We start from the raw sequence: 24067 nt of genomic DNA, 5'->3' as shown, positions 1-24067 counted from the left end.
CTCTTTGTTTCTATATTGCACGAGAGCGAGAGGCCACCACCACCCCCTTTTCGTCTACTATACTCGTTCGCTTACAATAACGCGGTGGCGATAGTAGAAAGTGTATAACAAGAGAGAGAAAGAAAGAGAGAGCAGAATCCGTTGTAATTAACGCAATAAATAAAGTATCGTGTATTGCGAGAGATGTTAGAATGAAATGAAAATCTCTTCTTTATCTTTGAACCTTCGTTTTGAACTGTATGGGGTGGAGTATCGGTTTTTCTTATTAGAAAGGATATTTTATTTGGATTTGTAAGTTCGATGGATTTGTTTGATGAATTGTAGAAAGTTTCCTTCGAAAGAGATCGTTTGTGTCTTAGATTTTATTTATTTGGATAAATCCTTGTATTGAAAGTTGTATAGTAAAATTTAGTATATATATATTAGAAAATGTAATATAGTTATCGTGGAGTTAAATTAAATCTCTCTATAAATATCTAAATTAAATAAAAAATAAGAAACGATGACGTAGACGAGAGAGAACCTGGGAAGAAAGCGGTTGATAGTCGTGTCGTTTCAAAATGGAAACGCGTATGTTCTCTAGATTAACATGGTAATGCGATAATATCGGTTACTTTGGTAATATGGCGATATCGGATTTTATATCTAACTGACGTATCTGAATCAGGCATTCCCATTAATGGCTATGCTTGAAAGTTAGCGAGCGTAACGATGTACATGTTTAGTTCAAATTGTTGAGATTTCAGATAGCTGGTTACAGGAATAGCTAAATAAAAATGTAAACAAATAAATAGTCTCTGTAGAAGCGCGAAGCAATTTCCTTCAATAGCGTGTTTGTAATCTATTTGAATTTGTTTATAATTAATTGCATAATTTCAGTTTTATTTTTAAATCTTCCTAATCAATATTATGTATATTAAATTTATGAACTAAAAGATATGTAAATTATTGGAAAATGTGTTTTTAAAATTATATAATTGACTTTTCTTTTCTATCAATTTCCTTCTCCTATCCTAATCCTAAAAAAAATTGAACCACATTTTCACGCATAATTAATAACAAAATCATACCTTTTAATTTCAATTTAGTATTACCAATATCTATACTAACCTATATTAATACTATCCTAATAAGAAATTCCCCATTTCCACATATTCGATCGTAACGATATCGTCTTATACAATCCCAATTTAATATTTACACGCGTAAAAATATCCAAATACGATAAAAAAAAAAAAAAAAAGATATTATTTTCCCATATCCAATATCTCTTCGTATCCAATAGAGTGAAACAAGTTCGTGCGCCGAGGTTGAAAACCGATAAAATCAGGGAATCGGCGTATCGAAGGGTACAACGTTCGATGCCCGACTGAGAGACGACGCTTCTGAACGAAACGGTTGAATTATAAAAAGTGTTCGTCGAATGGTCGTCAATTAAAGCGTCATCCAGCTTGAATAAATTTATAAGCTCGACTCTACGGTCGATAGGACTGCAAGTCGCCTGTGAATGGAAACGATCCAACGCGATTCAGATGATAATAACCTCCCCCCTCGCGCAATCTCCCTCTCTCACAACCTTTCCTCCTCCTTTTTTCCATCATATTTTTCTTCTTCTCCCCTCCCACCCTCTCTCATAGGTCGGTGAGCGCATAGTTTTATTATTTTTCTTTCTCTTTCCTCTTTTTTCTTTCTCTCTCTCTCTCCAGAACAATCCAATGTAACCATTGTCCGTCGGTTGAAAGCGTGTCACCCATACAGAAAGAGAGAAACACTCGGCAGTTGAACGCAAGTCGCTTTTCGCCCTTTCCAAACATTTTCTTTTCTTTCATTAAGCGGTCTTTTCACACCGTCTCGACCACAGACAGACGTTCACCTTCGCCTTTCATGGGGGTTTCACGGGGCAGAGCCGAAGAGGGTGGACCAAAAAAGGCCATGGATTCTCGGGGAACCCGTTCGAATAATGCCAGACACCTCCAGATGTAGGTTTACCGGATACTAAAGCGTGGAACGCGCTTTTTTTGCCGGGGCCCAAGTGGGACGACGCGCGAAACGTCGTCGCCGATAATGACTGCCGAGACCTTCCTTCCTTCCTTCTTCCTTCCTTTCTCCTCCTCACTTCTCTCTCACCTTTTCTCTCTCACCTTTTCTCTCTCACCTCTGTCTATATTATTCGCTTCGTGCCTCCGGTATCTCATTCTCTCTCTTTTTATTTCCTTTTTCATTCTGTTTTGAAAGGATGACGGACACACGGCGTGTTCGATTCGATCGGTCCATTCCGAGGGGAAAAAACGCGGGAACACGGTTGACCATCGAGAGGGAAAAAGACGCGGGAAAAAATGACAAATGGAGGTTAGAAAGTTACGATCGAAGAAACGAAGGACGGTGGTAGTATTGGATACTTGTGCTTGTAGCTTTCTACGGTATNATAAAAAAAAAAAAAAAAAAAAAAAAAAAAAGGTTGGTGGGTTGTGTGTCGCAGTCGGGAAGTACAGAGGGTTCATTCAGACGTGTGGAATGAGAAAGTGGCTTGTGGTTTTGTGCGAGAGAGAGAATATATAGATTATTTAAATAGGCAGTGTTTTATACAAATTCATTTCTTTATGGAGATATACAGGACACTTATGGCTTCCGAGATGCGATACTTACATCATTTAGATAGCCAGTGTTTTATAATGAGATCGTAAGAAAATGAGTAGACTGTTACTCTCTTGGAATCAATGCGATATTTAAATGTGTTGAGTAATTTTAAATTGATTACAATACATATCTGCTAAGGTTTGATTAAATATATAAATATATGTAAGATTAATTATTATAAGAAAAAATAAAAATCAATAGAAAAAAAGTTACGAGTTAAAAGAATATGACAAAAAGAAAAAAAGATAAAAGAATAAAGGAAGGGAAAAAGAGGAATGAAAGGAAAAAGAGGAATGAAAAGGAAAAAGAAGAAAAAAGAAAAGAAAAAGAAAGAAAAGGAAAGAAAGTTTCTTTGACTATGTGAAGAAATGTATCACGCAAAGTCTGTCAGACTTCGTGTCTGTAGTAAAGAATAAAATAAACTTAAGGCTAACTCTGTTTCAAAACATTACAAAATATCAAAGCTAAAATACTAAAAGATATCTGTGATAAGTTTAATTTTATTTTCTATCTAACTAATTATATTCTCATATGTATACTTTTGTAGAAATAATTATAATCACCCTCTTTCCTTAACAAGTAGAATTGTACACTAATCTGAATTAAACTGCAAAATTTGGAGAATGAATCAAATACTTATTTAAATTACATCCAATAACAATTTGATTTTGCAAAAACATTTGAAATTTACCAATTATTAATCAAAAATAAAAAGATACTACAAAAAAATGGAACTTTTATTCCGACAAAACTCAAAATTATAGCTTAAAAAACGAAGAATCTAAAAAAATATACATCATTTTGGCAAATTTGACAGTGGAGATATAAAACAAAAAATAAAATGGATTTAAAAATACTACGAAAGATCGGCAAACGTGGATCGAAATCAATTTTCTGAATTAATTCCAAAAACAAACAAAAAAAAAAAAAAAAAAAAAAAAAGAAAAAAAGAGCCGAAACCCGTGTCATTCTGACAGGTTTGCCAGCCCCGATGTATAAAACAATCCAAAAGAGAAGCAATTACGTATTCCAACAGCCATCTCGACGCCTACCGTCGATAATCGAGGCTAAAAACGGAACACCGTCGGACTTGGACTTCGCTCGATCAAATCTCGCCACCGAAAAAAAGAAAGGGAAAAAAGAGAGAAAACACGTGGAGGGAGGAGAGGGAGGAGAAGGAGGAAGAGGAGGAGGAGGAAAGAAGCCTTCGTCGTTTATCTCTCTGGCCTTTTTACGACTATCGTGGCAGAGGCAGCTTCCTTCCTGCCTGTTTTCGAGAGTTCCCGAGCCGCTCTCGTTAAATTTGCACCAGGCGACGCCGATATTCGCGCCCGTATATTTTTTCTTCGCCTACCAACCCCGATTATATTTATTCCTCCGTGTGTCGTTCGAACGGAAACGCTCGGAACGATAAACTGCGCGAGCCAAGCTCTCCTCTCCTCCCGCCGTTGCAACTCGAATATCGCCTCTCTATCAGATACCCGACCGTCCTCCTCCTTTTCTCTGTCGCGATAACGCGTACCAGCTTCAGATTACGAGGCACGGGGCCCAAGCCGTAGCCCGGCGAAACCGGCGTGTGCAGGCGTTAATTATCGGCTGCGTGGCGTTAGGTCGTTTTCTCGAATGGGAAACGGCTCGCCGTTGCGGATGTAACTGTTTGCTACCGAGATGAAACGAGACACATGTGATGTGGAAATACGTAGGGATAAATTTCTTCTTCATATTTTGATGTAAATAATCAACTTTAAAATCTTTTCTATCTTTTCTCTTTGTGGATCCTTTTCACATTTTACTTTTAATATCCGATTGGGGAAGGATTTTTAATAAAAAGTTCCTGTAAATTAAATTGAGCAAAGTGAATGCACGACTGATATTACTTCCCACAGAATAGTTCTCTACATATACTATAAATAAAATACTATCTATATGTACAGAGTGTTGCATTTAAGTGAGAATGATAGGATAAGTGAAAAGGGGTGGAATTTATAAAATGTCTTCAATTGATTATTCACCGTTTCCTGCAAGAAAATAATTTCTTATGTTAGAAATTAAATTACTTATGTTAAAAATCTTATTTTAAAGAATAATGTAACTTGAAGATTGTAAAGCTTCAAGATTTCTTAACGTATTTAAGTAACTTAAAGTTTATAATTATAACATATATCAATAAAGTTAAAAATTGTAATTAAAAATTCTCTTTTAAAAAGACATACTACACTTCCTTACAAGATATTCCAATATTCCCAATTAAACGTAATACTAAAAAACTTATATTAAAACTACATACTTTCAAGAATTTTCCCTGATTCATCAATGGATTCAATTAAAAGCCATCTCCTACATTTTCGACGTAGCCTTAAAACAGTGTCGTTTTACACTCGCCCGTTTTACACTCTATGACAAGTAAACCAATATATTTTCGCATGAAACGAATGGAAATGGCCGCGTTTAACGCGCAGAACGAGATAGTTACGAGGAACGTATTCATCGCGTTGTCCCCGTATTTCTGAAACAGAAGCAAAAGAAGCAATGAAGGAGGGAAGGGACATCACCCACCTGGGGGACGATATATCACGAGAAACGAGCGAGGATCGACTTCTTATTGGGTTGGCAACCGGCACCGTGAGGCTGGAGCAACATGACTAATTATTGCTGTCCCGCTTCGGTGCCGTCTAGTTTACCTTTGCACGCTTTCCCGCCTGTCATTTCTCACGCGTCGACGCGACCATCGGTCTGGTCTCGCGTACGATTCACGAGCCTTTTGCGAATACGGGAACCAATGTGTAGAGAGTCGACCAACCAGTGTCTTTACGCTGTCTGACACGCCACATGGAGAAAGGTAGAAGGAACGATAATTGTTTCTATGCGGGTATTGAGAGATTTCTATGAACAGTGCATTAACACCTTTGAGTAATTAAGTACTGCCTTTTTTCAAGAGTTCATTGATATATGTTATAAACTATTTGGATGATCGAATTTATCAAAGGTTAATTGTTCGATTTCTACGTGTAAAATTAAATATATAGTTAGAAAAAAGTTTTTCGAAAAATGGAATTGATTTTGGAATAGTAATCAATAGCACACAGCATTTTTTCCCTTTGAAAAATTTTGAATATTTTCACAAAGTATAATATGGACATACGAATTTTAAAGAAAATTTGTCGATATCGAACATTCCTACACCAAATTTTGAATAAATATTCTATAAATAAAAAAACGGAAGAAAGTTTATTCAAAATATAAAATAAAAGATAGAAAAGAGGATTCTATTAATAATCCATCTATTTAAAGGTAATCACGTTCAACTTCGTAAAACACACGTGTATTCGATACTCCACAGTTCGACAGTCGACCATTTGCCATCAAAGGGGATGAAGAGTGCTTATTTATATGTATACTAGGGCGCTGATAATCGAGCCTTAATTAGCACGGCCAAATCAAGTGGGAGGGAAATAAGGATTTTTCTTTTGTGGCTGCCTCGTGCTTTCACGATGTTTTTCCCCATTTTTCTCGATAATCCGTTTACACAGCCTGTTTCACTGAAGATACAAAAATATTAGAACACACCACATGGTAAAGAGGTAAAGATACTATAACAAAGCATACTTGCGACGTATAAAGAAGCTGTTTTCGCATCGTTAATACTGTCTCTCTTTCTTTTTCTCTGGTAATCAGTGGCCGACCAGTCTCGTCAACTTTGTTTGCCGATGACATCTGTGCGCTCTCGTAATTGCGTACCTGCTATTCATACGCGATGAGACTACATCTCGAATAAGGACTTCTATCAAGGACGCATGTATGTCGTCTATGCGCGTCGAACCTACGTTTATGCAAATAGCACTGCAGACCACGCGTCACGTAATCATCTCGACCGCGAGAAACGCAATTCTTTCGGGCTTGACGATTGATTGCCGAGATTGTTACCCTTCTTGCATCGTGTTGTCAGAGAGATTTAATTGAAACGTACGAATTGGAGTTGGAGGCACGAGAGATGTACAGCAACAAAGTATTTGTATCGATTCGAAAATATTGGTTCCAATGAAAATTTGTGTGTGTATATGTATGTGTAGGAAAAATTTGGAAGTAATGAAAAAATATCTGAAAGAATGGAATAAATTCTGATTTTGGGGATATATTTTATAATAGAACGTTAAAACAAATGAAGATCCAGCTCTGAATTTGATTTATTTTATAATTTAATAGGATTGTAATAAATCCTTCTTATGATATGAATGATTATTTTAAATTTGGAGAATAAATTTATAGAGAAAGAGATATCTTAATATTAAACTTTAAGTCCAATTTAGATATAATTGAATTTTGTATCTTTAATTCCTTATTTTATATTTCCAAAAATAATTCAATGAATATATATGAATATATGTAAAATATTTTAAAAACAATCAAAAATTATTCTATTAGAAATTAGATTTTCTATTAGAAAAGAAAATATTTTAAAAATAATCACTTTTTCATTTCACTGTTTTATTATACAATATATATATTTATAATTTATATTTCTAATATAAATATATATATAAATATATAAATATATTAATATATATATAATATATAATATATTTTATAAATATTATATGTATTATATATATAATAAAATAATGAAATGAAAAAATGATTATTTTTAAAATATTCTATATACATATATATTCATTGAATTATTTTTGGAAATATAAAATAAGGAATTAAAGATACAAAATTCAATTATATTTAAATTGGACTTAAAGGGTTAATATTAAGATATCTCTTTCTATAAATTTATTCTCCAAATTTAAAATAATTATCTAAATAAGATTTATAAGATTAATCCTATCAAATGTTTAATAACTGATAAAATATATATAATATATAATATATTATATATTATATATATATACATATATAATAAAATAATGAAATTATATATCAATTAGTTTCATATCTTTCTTTTACATTCAATGATTAAATATTTCATTAGAAATCCATATACATATATGGATTCATAGTTGCGAAAATGTTAAATAAATTTCCTGTACATTTATCTAAAAGGTAATTCAAATATACGAAGCACTACAAAAATACCTGGTCTCTAAATACAACTAGCGATAAAACGTCTGGTTCGCGATGTGTTAACACATTGTTGACCGGTCGCGAGGTACTCGTTTTTCATGCACAAACGTTGTTGACCGGTCATGAGTATACTCACGTTTGCATATGCATCAACTTGTGCAATTATTGAAATAAAAAATTGAATATATTATTGAAATGTTTATTACATTGGATATTGTTTGCTTAATTTTTATATTACGTATTTCTTTTATTTTACTGACATCTTAATTACCATTCCAGTACTGCTATATTAAATTTTTTAAATCTTGTTGTAAATTTTTCTCTTGATTAGTGCTGAAAAAATAATTTGCATAAAATATAATAAATATAAATTAATTATATAAATTATAATTAATATAGATTAATTGAAATTGTAAGTAAATTTATAAAATTTATTCGAATTTGAATTTTTTCAACTAGAATTTAATTATAAGAACTGATTCTGATGGCAGTTTCTATATACAGTAAATATACCTATCAATAACATTGTTAACAGTTCTTCGAAATTTGTATACATTCCTATTTTGAAAAAGTCCTCTAGAAAATTAATATCATTATATTTATATATTACATTACGATTTTATCTCTATCTATGTTGAAAAAAATAGACAGCTGCATAAAAATCTTATCCACGAGCAAAAACATGCCAAATAAGATAATGGTCGTAAATCACAAGCAATCACTTATCTATTAATTCAAAAATGACTCACCACGTATCCAATTCCGATTTTAGAAACCAAGATCTTCCAGATAAGAGACATTCTGATATCGTCGGTTTGCTTATTGTACACATAATTGCTACAAATATATTTTCATTATATCCGTGCTTCCATATGTGAAGATACATCGAAAAAATATAGCTATTTCGGAAATTTCCACGTATACATTAGCGATTGCCAAGTGTTTCGAATGGAGTAAAGAAACAACGATTCGGAGTGAACATCGACTGTTCGAAACAATAGACAGACAGAATGTTTCCGATATTTCTCACTGAAACAAAAATCACAGAATCACGTGACCATACAATGCGAAGATCGAACACATTCCACGAAGATTTTCTTTCGTCTTCGACAGAAATATCAAATACTTTCACTTCTTTTCAAACTGACAATCGTTTCCTTTCACAATATTACCTTCCTACGTTTCCTGCTTCTTTTATACTTTTCGAGATCTATCGAAGATCGACATATATCGATTTTATCGTATTTTAATAATACAATTTTTTTGATCGAATTAATATTTTTCTAAATAAAAACACAAATTCGTCTAACAAATTGGCAATATGATTAATGCCATAATAATTTAACTAACAAATTAATTATGAAAATATTTTCACTAGTACAATCGATTTGTATTCGAGTAATCGATGCACTCCAACCGTTTCCGCGAAAGTAGCGAACTCTATATCGATTCCACTTGCATTCGGAACAATAGTACATAAACGAGAATCGTCCATGTTTGTTAGCGTCGTCGCGACAACAGACTTGTGTGTTTCGAAAAAGGCGAACGAAGCCAACTGTGCGGTCCGTTTACCGAGAGCTCCGTATTCCCCAGTGTATACTAAAACCATCGATCGCGTTTTGCATGAATGATTTCGCGGAGGGACACGAGAAAAGAGGACCATGGTCGTCTGGCGAAAAAGAACGAAGATCGAAGAGAAATTTCGGGAAGGTATCGGTGAAATAGAAGGGGAATTGGAAGTAGTAAAGTCTGTGTCGTTCGGTATTCAGAATGCAGAAAAGGAGCGAGGAAAGAGGAGAATGTAGGGTGGCTCGGCAGTTTGCGTGCATGTGTTTCTCGTTCGTCCCTATGCACAAGGAGAGAAGAAGAGTCCAGAGAACGCGAGTCGACCATAGAGGAAAAGGAAGAATTATCGAAGGTAAGAGAGAGAGAGAGACGGAAGCGAGAGGCCGCAAAATATATGCTGCATGCTCGTGGATGCTCGTTTGCAGCGTGCCCGTGGTCGGACAGAGATAATCGTGCCTATACCGGCTACGGATAGAGTGAAACGGAAGAAAAGGAGAACGTGAAACGGTTCGCCGAGGAGGCTGGTCAATGGTAGGCCGGCTATCGGAACACCCTTCTCGAAAACAAAGCCGGATCTCACCTTGATTTATCGCTGAGTGCTGCCGCGGTGCTGTGTGTTCTGCTCCAGACCAGGCTGTAGCCGGGGTGAATTCCCCGGCGAAAATTAATCCATTATCAGGTAAACGAAGACGGAATAACTGCGATTACGGAGTTCAGAAATCACCACTCTTCTCTACACGAAACCTCGTCGCTTCTTCCGTGTATTTTATATCTTTTTTCTGCCTAGTTGCCCGCCACCAGACGACTAACCTCGGTCCGTTGGAGTTCTGTGTACACACCATATACACAACCCGATGCCCGCCACTCAAATCAGCTCCGTAAACGTATGCACGGCAACGTGTGTCACGATGAGCAATCGAAGCTTGCACACGGTAGCAGATCACACAATGCGCGTCTTCCTTATGTTCAAGTCATTCCCGTCAACGACTCACAAAGATACCGGACACACGATTTCTCCAAATATTTTCCTTCGTGCGCACGCTCCCGTTCGATAAGCACGACAAGATACACGACGCGGCATAAACGATACACGTGCGAGTCGTCGTATCGAGAGACGAACTACCCCTAACATCGGCCGAGAACGTACTGACATGAAGGCAACCGAGGAAACACGAAAGCGAAGCTCCGACTGAATCGTTGACGCGAGTGGGGGAAACCTTTCGGTCGAGTTCGGAATACTTCGGCGCGTCTTCCCCCTCTTCCTTCCAATGAATACTTTACACAAGCGTAGGATTCTCCCGTTCTCTACGTATACGCTAAGAGTCCCGATGTGTATTCGGATTCTGTTCTTCTCTCTTTCTTTTTTTACCTCATTTCCACTTCTCCTCTTCTCTCTTTCATCTTCTCCCAATAGATATTCCCTCTCTACCACTGTTGGCGCGAGTCTCGTACATGCACACCTGTTTAACGCATACGTGTGTGCACGCGACGCGTACCTTATACCCTCTTCGCGGCAGTCTCCACACGCGCGATGACGTCACGCTGGGCGCCGTGGCGTGGATAACGAGATGGCCCGAGTCTTCCTCGGGACCCTCGATCGCTAATTATCGTCCTAGAGGTTTCGCCTCGTTCCGCGACCGGTTTGCTCCTTTTTCTCTTCCTTCCCGGCCTGCTGCCCACCAGACGGAGAAATCGTGCGCGGTTCAAGAAGAGAAGGCACCCGGCAGCCACCCTCTTCCCGGCAACGGCCGACGATTTTCGTTTCGCCGCTCGTTTCCCGGTGGCATTAATGATGTCTCGTGTAGGTACAGTCACGACCGGTTCCTCGAGACCTACCTCCTATCAAGATCAAGTATCTTCGACTAGCTTCGACTTCTTGGAGAGGACACGCCGGGGCAGCCGAACAATTCCCATCTAGGGTTTCACGCGGTGTGTAAGACACGTCGTCCTGGTCCACACGCGATACCTTCGAGTCTTTGTCGAGGAAGCGAAGTTCGAAAGGTAGCGTTTTAGAGGTTGGGGACGAAATTCCGTGAGCGTGGACCGTGTGGAGTGCAAAAATGAGCATCGCGTCCAACGTATAAATAACGAAACACATAGCCTCGTTGTAGGAGGCTGCGACGAGGGTTTGTGCAATAAATAACGACCTAGCGGAGCACACCTGCAGCGACAAGGCGTGTCCGATGGACGATGAAGTTTAACGTCCCTCCCTCGTTTATTTCTCTGCCCAAAGCTATTGCAAGACGCGACACCAATAAAATGCTAATTCGCCCTTCCTCGTTACGAAAGCGCACCCTCTATCTTGTTTTTTAACGCGACCCCTGAACGAGGTGGCTATATACGCTACTATCTATTATCATTCATATCGCGTATTATCATGTATTATCGTTCATACCGTGTTTACCGATTGCTATATTATAATATCGGAGTTAAATAAAGCGTGTTTCATATGCAGCGTTCATTCTTCAGTATATTTTTTTATTTAAGATTATTTTATACGTAAAAATGATAATTGTTAAATATATTTTATATACTAAATATAATATAGGAGTGAGAAAGTATTTTCTTCCAAGTAATTTTGAATGTCATAATTTTTTATCAAGATCATAATTGAAATTAATTCTTTTTTAGAATTTTAATTTTTTGTCATCAATCATATTACAATTTAGCAGATGATTCTCTAATAGATTCTTTAAAATACAATATATTTAACAAAGGTAATTTGCTGTATGTAATTTCTTATTATTATCTAATGGATGTAATACATTCTCCTCGATTCATTTGAATAATTGACAACCTACGATCTCAACATCTGTTTCTAACATAACTGATCTGTCAATCTATCAAAACCCACGTGTCTTTAACAATCAATGATACTTGATTTCAATTGTCATAATAAAACAAATCTTTCAAATCTAAAACAATTCCACAAAATTCACATACCTTTCACATATCAATCAATTTCCCTATCTCGAATTAAATCAAATTCTTGTAATTTCTTCTTTCGATTTCCATTTCAATTCATTCGTAATATTTATTTCAATCAACATAATCAATAACGTGAAGAGGAACCTTTTGGAAATCAATTTATTAACATCTATAAATCTTACGATTTAGGAACAGACTCGTGGCAAATGTTCCCTCTTGTAAACGTGTCCTCGGCGTCTTCCTCAGCTCCATAGCCCTCAGGCCACGGACACTTTCCCTTACCGCTCCCGGAATAGCTCGGGAAAGCGAAGGGTAGCTTTTTTTCTTCCCGCAGCCAGGCAACGGGTGCATAGGAACGACGTAGGATTGGTTCTGATTATGATCTCGCGTCACCCCAACGTAAGGAGCGCGACAATGACGATGACTGCAATTCCGCGTACGCGCAAGGTGGTCCATTATGATCTTCCAGCTGGATTGAGCGACAAAATAGTGGAGATGAGGAGTTGGAGGAATCGTTCTAAGGAGCTCGTCGAATGTTTTAAGAAATCGTGCGTTTGTATGGGGGAAGAAAGTCTTGCTGGGTTTTATCCACTCCTTCGTGTGCGTGTGCATGGGTATACTTTTGAATAAGCAAGTCGTTGAAATTTTAAAAGAGGAATCTTTTAATTTTTCGTAGCCAAATATATTTGTTTATGCTCCATTATGTTGCTTATATATTTTAAGATTAATTCTTGTATTATTCCAGGATTTTGAAAAATCTGAAAAATATTCTATCATCTAAATATATCTCCTCTTTCATATCATAGAATTATGATATTTTGATTTGAAAAATATTCTATCATCTAAATATATCTCCCCTTTCGTATCATAGAATTATGATATTTTGATTAAGGATAAGTAAATTATCCTATTCCAAAACAGGATTTAATTTGTGATAAAATGTTGAGAAATGTTAATAACAGAAATATAAATTTCATTTTACGAGTAACTTTCTTTTAAATATATATTATGTTTATAGAAAGTTTCATTTTATATATATATATTATTAGAAAGTTTTATTTTCTATACGTCTATAAAAAATAATCTATAGAAAGTTTCATTTTATTTTCCCCGTCTTATTCTCAAACCATTTCGTTTAAAACGTTCAAGAATTTTATAAGCAATTTTCAATTATGATATGCCTTCACGAAGTACCGGACGCACAGCATGGTCTGTTAAATGATCTGTATAATGTCCATATTTTCTTTTTTTTTTTTTTTTATCCGAGAAGGATCAGACTCGATATCCTCGTAAGCATAACGTATGTAATGGAAAGAGAGAGTAATAAGAGATAGTCTATAAACCTCCACGGCGTATACAGCTCTACTTTATATTCACACGTAATAAAAACGTTGATTGTCGTTTGTTTCACGCATCGCGATCACGGATCGCGGCGAGCTATCTCACATTATCCGGATACTTTCATAGCCTGTAATATTAAGTAATTGTGCAAGTCGACTCGACGTGTCGATTATAGTTCGCTCTGTCAAGGACTTCTCTGGAGCGAGAAAGAAAAGTGGTAACGGTTCACTGCACTCTTTATTAAATCCATCAGGCCCCGCCGACTTTTCGAGGATCAGCGCCGATTCCTCGATACGATTTATCGAAGAAAGAAGGATATTAATTAACGAACCGACGCGGGAAAGATTCCCTCGGACAATGGGCTCCAAGTTTTTCCAACGTCGACGTTGAAAGTCTGACGGTGGAGGAACGAAGAATTGTTCCGGCTGCAACAATACCCCCTGGCTCTAGAATTCGCCGTCGAACTTAAATTTTAAGAGTCACTGGCACGAATAGACTTGCCGACCTCCGCTAAAAAGCGTTTTTTTCCACCGCTCGAATGGACCGCGGTCTGCCGCAGAAAACCCTTACTTTCCGCGCGACGAATAATTTAAGAGAGAAAAAGAGCGCAGCAACTCGGGGGGAAGAAAATGAAGAGAGACCGCGAGAGACGGGCGTAGGAAAAAGTTTTCGTTAAACTCCTTTTTCTTTCTTTTTTTTTTTTTCTTTTTCTTATTATTATTATTATTATTCCCCTCCTCCTCCTTCTTCCTTTCCTCTTCTGATCTCGCCCTATCTATCGATTTCGGCGATCGACGTCTACGGCGGATTTTCCTCGGCGAGTTTTTATTGTGGACGCGCTCCTCAGGATTCAATTTCATTCTTTCGTCCTCGTCGTCGAAACCCGGGGAGAAACCGGACCGAGGGTGAGCGTCAAAGCGAAAGTTTCCATAATAACGCCTTCACCACCGATACCTCCTCTCATCGCCGACAGAAACCCAAGAACTTACGCAAATGAACGGTTTTCGCGATCTCACGGAAGGAGAGGGAGAGACAAAGAAGTTCCAGTCGGAGGATCGTTCAAACGTCATTATTTGTGTATCTCACAATGTGCGTTACTTGAATTTTACTACTAACAGCGATCGTGAAAATACGACTTGATCAAAAGGATAAGAAAGATTCGTAACTTTTTTCCCGCGGAAGACTTCTGTCTTCTGAAGTCTTCGCGAACAAGGACTCGTTGAGAGCAGATCTCTTCATTACCAACAGAAGTTCCATCCTGCTTGAAGAAGAGAGCGGGAAAATATGAAGTCTTTGAACACTTTTTGACGAAATATCGAGTGAGAAAATGAAATGAAAAGGTTCAATATTACATTTTCCTAAATTTAGAGGAATTTGAACGGCTACACGTTTAGCAGTACGTGAACAAATTCCCATAGGATGTATGTGCCTATTTTCTGCTGAGCTTCGCAATCTAAAACGAAGAAGATCAAGGAATTTTTACAACACTAGCCTCTTTTTACGATCACTTCTAATTCCCATATATAAATTCAAGTTTCCCTATCTACCACTCTAAATAAAGCCTCGTCAAACAGTATCCTGCACTGGCGCTACCAAATACAGCAACCACCTGACCGTGAGGGGAAGGAAACTCTGTTTTCCCGTGTTTTTCAACGCGTGACAGACCGAGGTCTATCGGGATGAAGTCTTCAGAAACGGCACCGTACGCGACATCAGGTCGGAAATACAGGTTTTTGTCTGCCATAGAGAGAAGTTGAGACTCCCCTCTCTCTCTCTCTCTCTCTTCCCCTATACAGTTAAACCCCCAAGTGTAGACCTCATTGTTGGGTCACGGTTGACATTCACGGCGTCCAGGCGTCCTCGTCGTCACCGGTAGGATTCTCCGGGGAGTGGATACCTCCCAAGTCACAAAGGATCCTCTCGCTTCTGCACCCTCCAACTTCCTGCGCCGTAGGAGCCGCTTTAGAAATCCCCCGAAACCAATTTATCTTGAGAAGCCTAGGCCCAGGCTAAACGGATTTTCCCTCGGCCGGCATTAGACGCTTTTATTCGACGTGAAATTAGCTTACGGACTCGCAGCTCGCGGATCGATCGCCGCGAATTATTATTCCTTCGTTTCTCCTCTTCAAAAACTGAGAGAGAAAGAAGGGAGGGAGGAAGAAGGATCCTCTTCAAAATTGAAGATCCTTCGAGGATTCGAGGATGATCCTTTATTTCCGACAATTAATTATTCTTAATTAATTAATTCTCTCACGCGTTTATCAACATCCTCTTCTTATTGTTCCGCCGTGCGAATGATGGATCCTTCGTTCCGGGCTAACGAGCGAGTAATCGAGACGACGTGCAACCGCGTCACATCCGAGAAAGATCACGTCTAAGCCACTCCACCGATGAGATTACGACTTCCTGCGTCCTATCTTTCACGGTATAGGCACGTACTCGCACCAGTTGCTTGTGTACGCGTGTGGTGTGACGTGTGTGGTGCGCTGACCGGCGACGCGGCCGGGTGGTCGGGTACAGACAGATAACGCGACCATATCGGTGCAACGAGGAACGCGATCCAGGTGTATACACACCGGGGCACACTCTCTGTTTTTCCCCCCTCTTTTTCCATCCGCGCTCCCTCTTCCCCTCAGCCACCTTTCTCCTCCGTGGGAGAGTGTGTGCGCGTCTCTGTTTTTAAGCTTTCCATTGTAACGGTTTAACGCTCGAGCCGGGGCGTCGTTCGTTATCTGCTTATGGTTGGCGATACCCGCGTTACGAAAGCGTTTCTCTCTCTCTCTCTCTCTCTTTCTCTCTGCGTGTACCGGTGCAGCGAGTCACACACACGTGGAAGAAGAAGAAGAAGAAGGAAAAAGCAATCCTTCGAAGAACGAGAACCGACCCCGTTGTTATAATACCGGTGACAAGAATTCTTCAGATACAGCTCGACAACTGTAAGTTACGGGCCACTTGGTTTCGAAACGCGCAGAGGAGGAGGAGAAGGAGGATCGCCCCGGCGCGAGTGGTTCGCGCCGAGTCATCTCCTCTTGCCTTCCACCAGGAGGTGAGAGTTTCTTCTTCTTACGAGAAACGGGACCGTGCGAATGGTGGAAAAAGAGAGACAGGCTTAAATGACCGATAGAGCGACGCTGCGGGGTTCCGTTTCAACCGGCCAACCAGTTTCTGGACGCCATTTCTCCCCACGAAAAAAAGGCGCAGTTACGCGCGTATTTCACTCGAAATACTTGTTTCTTTCTTCTGGCCCGGCTCGAGACGGTGCTTCCTCCCTATTGTTCGCCACACGAGGCGAATGTACGCGACCAGCACCATTTCGCAGAAGTTTGCAAACAACTATAGGCGACCTCCTGGCACGCACCGCACCCTCTCGTATATACGCGGATGATGGACGAGGATCCGGGCCCGACTCCGTTTCCACCGTCGAAACGTGGGCACGGCCGCAGTTTTATCCGGCGAGATCTGTCCGCTCGTCGCCCCATTGACAGCTACACGGGCGTGGAATAAATTATGAAAATAAATCGTCACTCGCTCGAGATGGACTATCTATCGGGAACATGCGTGGCCCCCTCTTCTCCAGACGAATTTTTCTCTCTCCTTCCTTCCTATCATCGGATGAAGGAACCGTCTGTTCGCTTTTATTTACCGGATTATACAATTCCCCGAGCTGGCACGAAATTATGGCGGCGAATTATATACCAGATATTGCTCTCCCACGAATCCCCTTTCACTAGCACGGATGGGGGAACTTTTCACGGGGAACTTAATAAACTCCCCTCCCCTATCTCCGCCTCTCGCTTCGAAGAAAGAACATTCCTCCCTCCTGCGCCGATTTCCACAGGATGAATCTCTGTTCCTTTAATCGAAATATCCAGTCGAATCGAAGTCGAAGCAGGTGGTTGGAAATCTTTCTATCCTGATACGCGAGGGTGGAAAAGAAAAAGGAAAAGAATAAATCGCAGAAATTGAAATCGAAAGGGACGAGAGAAAATCGCGCGACAAAAGGCACAACGAGATCGAACGTAGTAGTAGATCCTCCGACGTAGTAGGATCCGTTCCCCTCCCTCTGGGAAAGGTCGCAGCTTGGATACATGCCGAGGGGGTAACCCGAGACGTAGGAAAGGGAGAAGATGCCAGAATGAGATTTAATAAATGCCACAGGCCACAGGTAGGCGACGTCTTAGCACCGCAAACCCGCCTACAGGGAGTCAGATTTCCTCTGGACTTCGATAATTCTGCCCCCCTCTATCCCCACGCGTGTTCTCCTCTCGTGTCCTCTTAACGAGCCGCATCGTGGGACGTGCATCCGTCTCGTGTTCGAACGTGCGAGCGTTACGCGCGCGAAACGGACACCTCCTGTCCACTTTGCGATTCGTTCGGTCGCCAAACGATGGACGCAAATCGAATCATTGTGGTCGACGATGGCGACCCTCGCCCGACCCGACCACGAAAATTTTGTATTCGGAGACTTGAACGCGTGGACGTGAGCACGGTACAAATGTCGGGTGAAATTATTCGAATCCGTGGCGCACAACCCACGACTACCCTCTCAGTCCTGTCAGTCCCGTGGAACCGAGCTGTCGCTCAATGCTATTCAACCGGTGAGCGAAAGTTACAGTATGAAAAGAGCATTAATTCGTGGCCATTTTTATGCAAAGAAGATGATCGAGCGACCACCCGTCACTCGTTTGGTCGAGAGCCAATTTAATTCCTCCTTTTCTCCTCAGATTTTTCGCCACCAGTAGGAATGAAAACGCTCGAGTTTCACCTTCGAAATCGTTTACACCAGTTTAGTGAATGCCTTATTTTTTTAATTCCATTTGGAATTATTTTCAATGGATAAATAGAGTGGGTGGAAATGGTTAGGAAATTTTGTGAACAAGTTTTTTACAGAATTATATCGGATAACCGAAGAAGGTTTTTTTTATTTAGAGTTGCGACAAACGAAGAATTTTTTATTTATTTAAAGCGACTATACGTATATTCTCTTTAATGGAGAAAAAAATTATAAATATCGATTTTATAAGTCTCCTCTTCAACATCTTTATTTTTAGTTTTAAAGACTTATTGTTTAATTTTAATAAAAGAAGAATTTTAGAATTTTAAAGAATCGAATAAGAAATTTTCATTCACAAATCTTGTAACAATATTTTTGAAAATATCCAATTGCATACCTAATTTGAAATCTCAACAAACTGTATGTGTTCGTTTTATAAATGGCTCTTTATTATATATTTTTCTTTCTCATAAAAGGATGAAATTTCACGACAGATATTTCATAGCTACGTAAATTAGAATAAATACCAAGTCCGCTAAACGTAGTGGCAACAGACGAATTAAAAATGATCACCATCATCATGGATTCGACTGACATCCCAAAATTGCGAAATATTCACGATGGAGTTTACTCGCATACGAATAAAGTAGAGATCGTGTCAAATGGGCCACAGTGTTTTCACGAAACGTGTTATTTTGTGTAACAGAGAATGGGAACCGTAAACGCAACTGGGAAGCAGTATACCGGATAAAATGTGGCTGCTTGTAAAATTCTGTCCAACGAATTTTTACGATCGATACCGAGCCAAATGGCAATTGTATCGTTGCTAATAACGATCCTTATCGAGGATCGTTTGTTAGATGCTGAAAGTGTTGTTTCCTACCATCGTGCCAATAAACGAGTTCTCTCGAGATATTAGTTACTGCAACCAGTTGCACGAAAAACAAACGAGTACTGCAATATTTCTGCTCACCTTTTTTTGCATATTCCTTTTTTTACCATATGAATTTTGGAAATTCGATTCGATCTTAGATGCCAAATATTAAATAAATATTAACGTAATAATAATAAAAATGTTGTAATTAATATTAGAAAAAAGAATTACACGAGAATGTAATTCATTAAATAAATCTCCAACAATTTTTGGAACAATTGGAACAATGGAACAATTTTTTAAAATTATTTATTGTTGAAATGATTATGATTGGTGGACACGGTGGATTGAATAGGATGATATTTGCAAGAATTCCGAATGAGTCACGAGAATATTGGCTTAACACAATCGATATTTCCCCTCTTAGAATAAGTAGGTATAATGGGATTATCCACTAGAGGCGTATATTTACTGAATTATCATGGAATTAACAATGGAAGGTTATGAACACCTCTGTGACTCATAGCCAATATAGAAAGAGCGACACGATAATTGACATTTCTTCATTATTTGTAAAAATCGATAATATAGATACCGATATAGACACAGTTCCTTCGACGACACAAATCATTTATTTTCCCTCCTAATTTTAAAAAAATATTTAAAATTAAAATATAGATACGCTTTTCAATAATCATAATCTTCCTAAGTAACAGATCTCACAAACCTAACCCTTCGTAAAAGTTTTCTCTGATTCGAACTGATCTTATTTCTCCTCGTCGTTATCGAAGAAGTCTTTGAATAATCGAAGAACGAAACGAAAAATTCCTATCGCCGAAAAGTAAATAAAATTTAAAACGAAAAAAAAAAAAACATCCTCTCAGAACTATGTATCACGCATATATTTCGATACGAATAACATCAACGTCCCATGGTGTCCCAAACAACCATTCAATAAACGAAACTAAATAACCATTATTTAAAAAACGACATTTACCACCAATAACTTAAAACGTACGCCTCTTTCTCTTCCAACCCCCAAACTCTCATCCGCCCACTCTCATCTCCCTCCCATTTCCACCTACCACAAATTCCCCCCCTCCCCCCCTCCTCCTCCCGGTAATCGGTAAGCAGCTTCTTGGCAGCTTCTCCTGATAAAAATCAGGAATTTACAAAGACACCTCGCGGCAACAACGATTAGGGAGAGTGGGAGGGGGGCAGAAAAAAATAAAGGTGGTTACCAAGGGAGACCCACGTCCATAATAAAGTCGTAACGCACTTCCCCCCGTAAATTCGACAGAATATTACGGTGCAACGGGGGACACGGGGGCCTGTTTCGTTTGCCGTAAAGTCGCGGCCGGTGATCACCGGGAAATTTACCGACGTGTCAGATCTCTTCGTGGACCGGCCACCACGCTCCCCCGTCTTTCACGCGATATATCGACGCGTGTATACATATATACACGCAAGAGAAACGCGGCGATGCCCTCGCGTATCACGTATCAGCGATAGAGACGACGCTTCTAACCTAGTAAGATATCATCCGTTTCGATGGGGGGTCTACTTTCCATTCCTCGACCTTCGATCCCTTTTTTAATTTCTCTTTTTTCCTTTTTCTTTTTTTTCCCCTTTCGATTCCAGTTTATCATCGATGATGGGGATAAACGGAAAGCTCGCAACGGCTCAGCTTTCTAATTTACATTCGCTCGAGTTCCCTGGAACGAAATGGACGGCGACTCGGTTATCGAGAATCGTATCTAGCCGACCGGGTCCTCCGGTGCAGGATTGTCCCTGGGATAATAGATATCCCGATTTCATTTACAACCAACACGTATCGGGGGATTAAGATAATTCATCGCTGCTCTCTGCCCGCGAACGGTGGAACGGTTGTTCCATCGTACTTGCGTTCTTCCTAGGCGTTACATGTGACGTGTAATTTGGTAGATTGGCGTTCCTTAGATTATCGATGGAAATATACGAGCGAGGATATATATATATATATATATATGGTAGCTGGTATTATCGTGGCTCTGGGTCTGAGAAAAGTGAATGGGCGTGAAATAAAAAATGCGTAAGTCTAACGGTTAATATCGTATGTATTTAGTCCTGAGAGAGAGCTAGTGCAAGGAAATATAAATAAAACGTAAAGCGAGGGATAAGTGTGAAAGAAAGAATATGTAATCGTATGAGTCAAAATTATAGCCTGTCCAATGAGTCGAGCTAATAAATAAAATATTTCGTTTAGCGTTCGAGTCAAGATACTTGAATTTATATCACTTGTAAGTCACGTTCGCGTAGAATGTATATATATATATATATATATATATATATATATATATAAAACAATGTTAATGAGAGTGGTTGAGCAGTGGTTATGCATGAATATTAACTAATAATTAATTATGATGATTATGAATGTAATAAAAGTATAAAGATATAAAAGTTTCGCGTATAAAATATTTGATTGGGCGTAAAGATTAGAAAGTTAATTAACGATAGGTTATTTTAGGTCAAAGGAAAAATATATATATATTTGAGAAAACATGGGTTTCGTTGAAACTTGAAAGGATACATCAAGTGAGATAAATATGTAAGAGGTTTGTATAAATAAAATATTTTTCGTCCCAGATAACTGATAATAATAGATTTATATTAATAAAATGTTTGTTTCTCAAATTTGAGCAATTCGAATCTAAATCGATTTGACTAATGGGAACAAGTATAGAAAACTTGAAAATATATTTTAAATCAAATAAATAATTAATAGGTTTATATTAATATGTTATTTTAAATTATATAAAGTTATGCATTTGAGTAATTTGAACAAGATTTATGCATATACAAGTTGTAGAGATTTATCATCAGTTGCCTGACAAATTATAACGAAGAAGAAATTTATATTGAACTAAAAAAGAAATGAATTATTATTCGAAACTTGCTTTCCTTTTCTATACTCTTCACAATTACATCAACGAGGAATAATTTTATTCCTAAAACCTTGAATCTATCGTTTACCTAACTTTATAACAATAATAATCCTTTTTAATGAAATTTTAATACAACTTAGCAATTTCTTTTTAATAATCGAAGAATTTTTAAAGTGTTCTCCTCGTACGAAATTACGTTCAAAATATAAAAAAAATTCTCCACGAATAACTCATTCTTACTATTTAAATTGCTCAAAAAAAGAGTTTTCATATACGAGTCTCTCCCCGTAAGATAACACTTTAGCGACAAACTGTACGCAATCGCAAGCATTCGTTATCAGCTCCCGACTCGGCCCGTTGAAACGAATCGCACAATATTACATCGATTAACGCAAAACCGTATAAAAATCCACACCACGTACAACCAAACACCATTGGAACCTTATCGGCTCGAACCATCTACTCTCCAACCCAAGCTCCTACGAGACTATCCGTAGGATGGTCCCTGGGAATAGGCAGCGAGGCGGTTATCGAGCGAAACGCATCTGGTCGTTCCTCGCGAGCCGTTAGGAATTATAAGTTACAAGCCGATTTGCCTTGGCGCTTCGTTCCTCGAAGCGGATCAGGGGGAAGGGGAGGCGCTCCGTCCTCGTTCTTCTGCGAGAAAACGATCATTGTCGCGTAGGTGTAGTACGTTTCGTAGCCAATGGATATTCACCCTCACGGAGGAGGAATCCGGAACGAGGATGCAACAACGAGCTGAGCGTGATTCCTCTTTCATGATCGAGAATATATATATATATATTTTCTTTTTCTTCTCAACTCGCGTGATATTTTTAACCGAGGAATTTTTAACACGAGTAGCTCCCTTCCAGTCCATAGTTATATCGTATACAACGAAATTCAGAAAAGAAATCGTGTCGTGGTCAGAAATTCAGCTGGCATGCAATGTTCCACGAGACGCTTATTTACAGATACAGAAATGTGTACACACGCGGTCGTGAGTCAGAGAGGCGAGATAAATAAAGATAAGAGGGAGCAGAGAGGAGAAAGTGCTGGTCGTGATAATGTACGTAGTTGTACCTGGGTATATAATGAGCGGCTACGTTTCGTATGATTTACATGGAACCGGTGGAGGAGAAACGAAGATGGAATCGGCTCGAAACGCGGTGTCGATGATTTACGTGGATCGAGATTAGTGAGATAGCGACTACCGCGGAATGGCGCGTGGTGATCCTGTGGAGAATTCGAAATAATTATTTTCCGTTCGAGAATAGAACCTTGAAGAGAGAGTGAGAGAGAGCTGAATTATGATTTTCTTTTATATCAAGTCCATTGTACAAGAAGTATAAATTTTAACTTACAAAAAATACCAATAATCCGTAACATGTATCCAAATATATAATCATCACTTAGATGTTTCTTAATTAAACCGATACGATAAAAGAAACGCATATAAAGATATCATTTTCTTATGCTCCTTCAACACATATGCTATAATGAGAATACATATAGAAAAAGACTACTCGTAATTCTCCGCTCTCACATATATGAATACCGAAGAGAGACGCATTCCAAAGAAGCGAGGAGGATCGTCCTCGGGTTACCCGGCTCCTCCTTGATTTCCATCGCGTGTCCGACTCCTGTTCTCGCACCCGTGAAACGCGCTCTGCCCCGTTATTTATTGGCTCCGGCCTCGATCACGAGAATTTCCGTGTAAACCGTCCTCCAATTAGATACGCGCGTGTTACGCGAGCGAAATCGAGCCTGTTGATCCGCGTTTCGATTCCCTCGTTATCCACGCAGTCCACGCGATGCGACGAGCAACAAAGAGGAGAGGAGAGGAGAGGAGAGGAGAGGAGCAGGACGAGCGAGAGCGAGAGCGAGAGAGAGACGAAGAGGGCGAGAGAGAGACGAAGAGGGCGAGAGAGAGACGAAGAGGGCGAGAGAGAG

The 24067-nt window shown here is 38.9% G+C and overlaps 1 protein-coding gene across 5 annotated transcripts in view; it reads right to left on the bottom strand.

The window, feature by feature from the left end:
* Positions 1-24067, bottom strand: part of LOC122720346 (frizzled-2) — a 128575-nt gene that overhangs the window by 41555 nt on the left and 62953 nt on the right. The window contains exons 1-2 of one of the 5 annotated variants that reach the window (XM_043946982.1): positions 9851-10064; positions 8454-8733 (exon numbers count right to left, since the gene is read on the bottom strand). The exons of 2 other annotated variants lie outside the window; for them this stretch is intronic. The gene's annotated coding sequence lies outside the window, so the exon portion shown is untranslated. Of the gene's footprint in view, positions 1-8453; positions 8734-9850; positions 10065-24067 lie in introns of those variants that run through there. 2 more of the 5 variants (XM_043946983.1, XM_043946981.1) reach the window with 2 other exon arrangements.

The sequence above is a fragment of the Apis laboriosa genome, unplaced genomic scaffold, assembly GCF_014066325.1.
Source record: "Apis laboriosa isolate Shangri-la unplaced genomic scaffold, ASM1406632v1 scaffold128_cov155, whole genome shotgun sequence".
Taxonomy (NCBI): Eukaryota; Metazoa; Arthropoda; class Insecta; order Hymenoptera; family Apidae; genus Apis; species Apis laboriosa.
The sequence above is the reverse complement of the archived record's forward strand: the minus strand, read 5'-3'. Positions and strand labels throughout refer to the sequence as shown.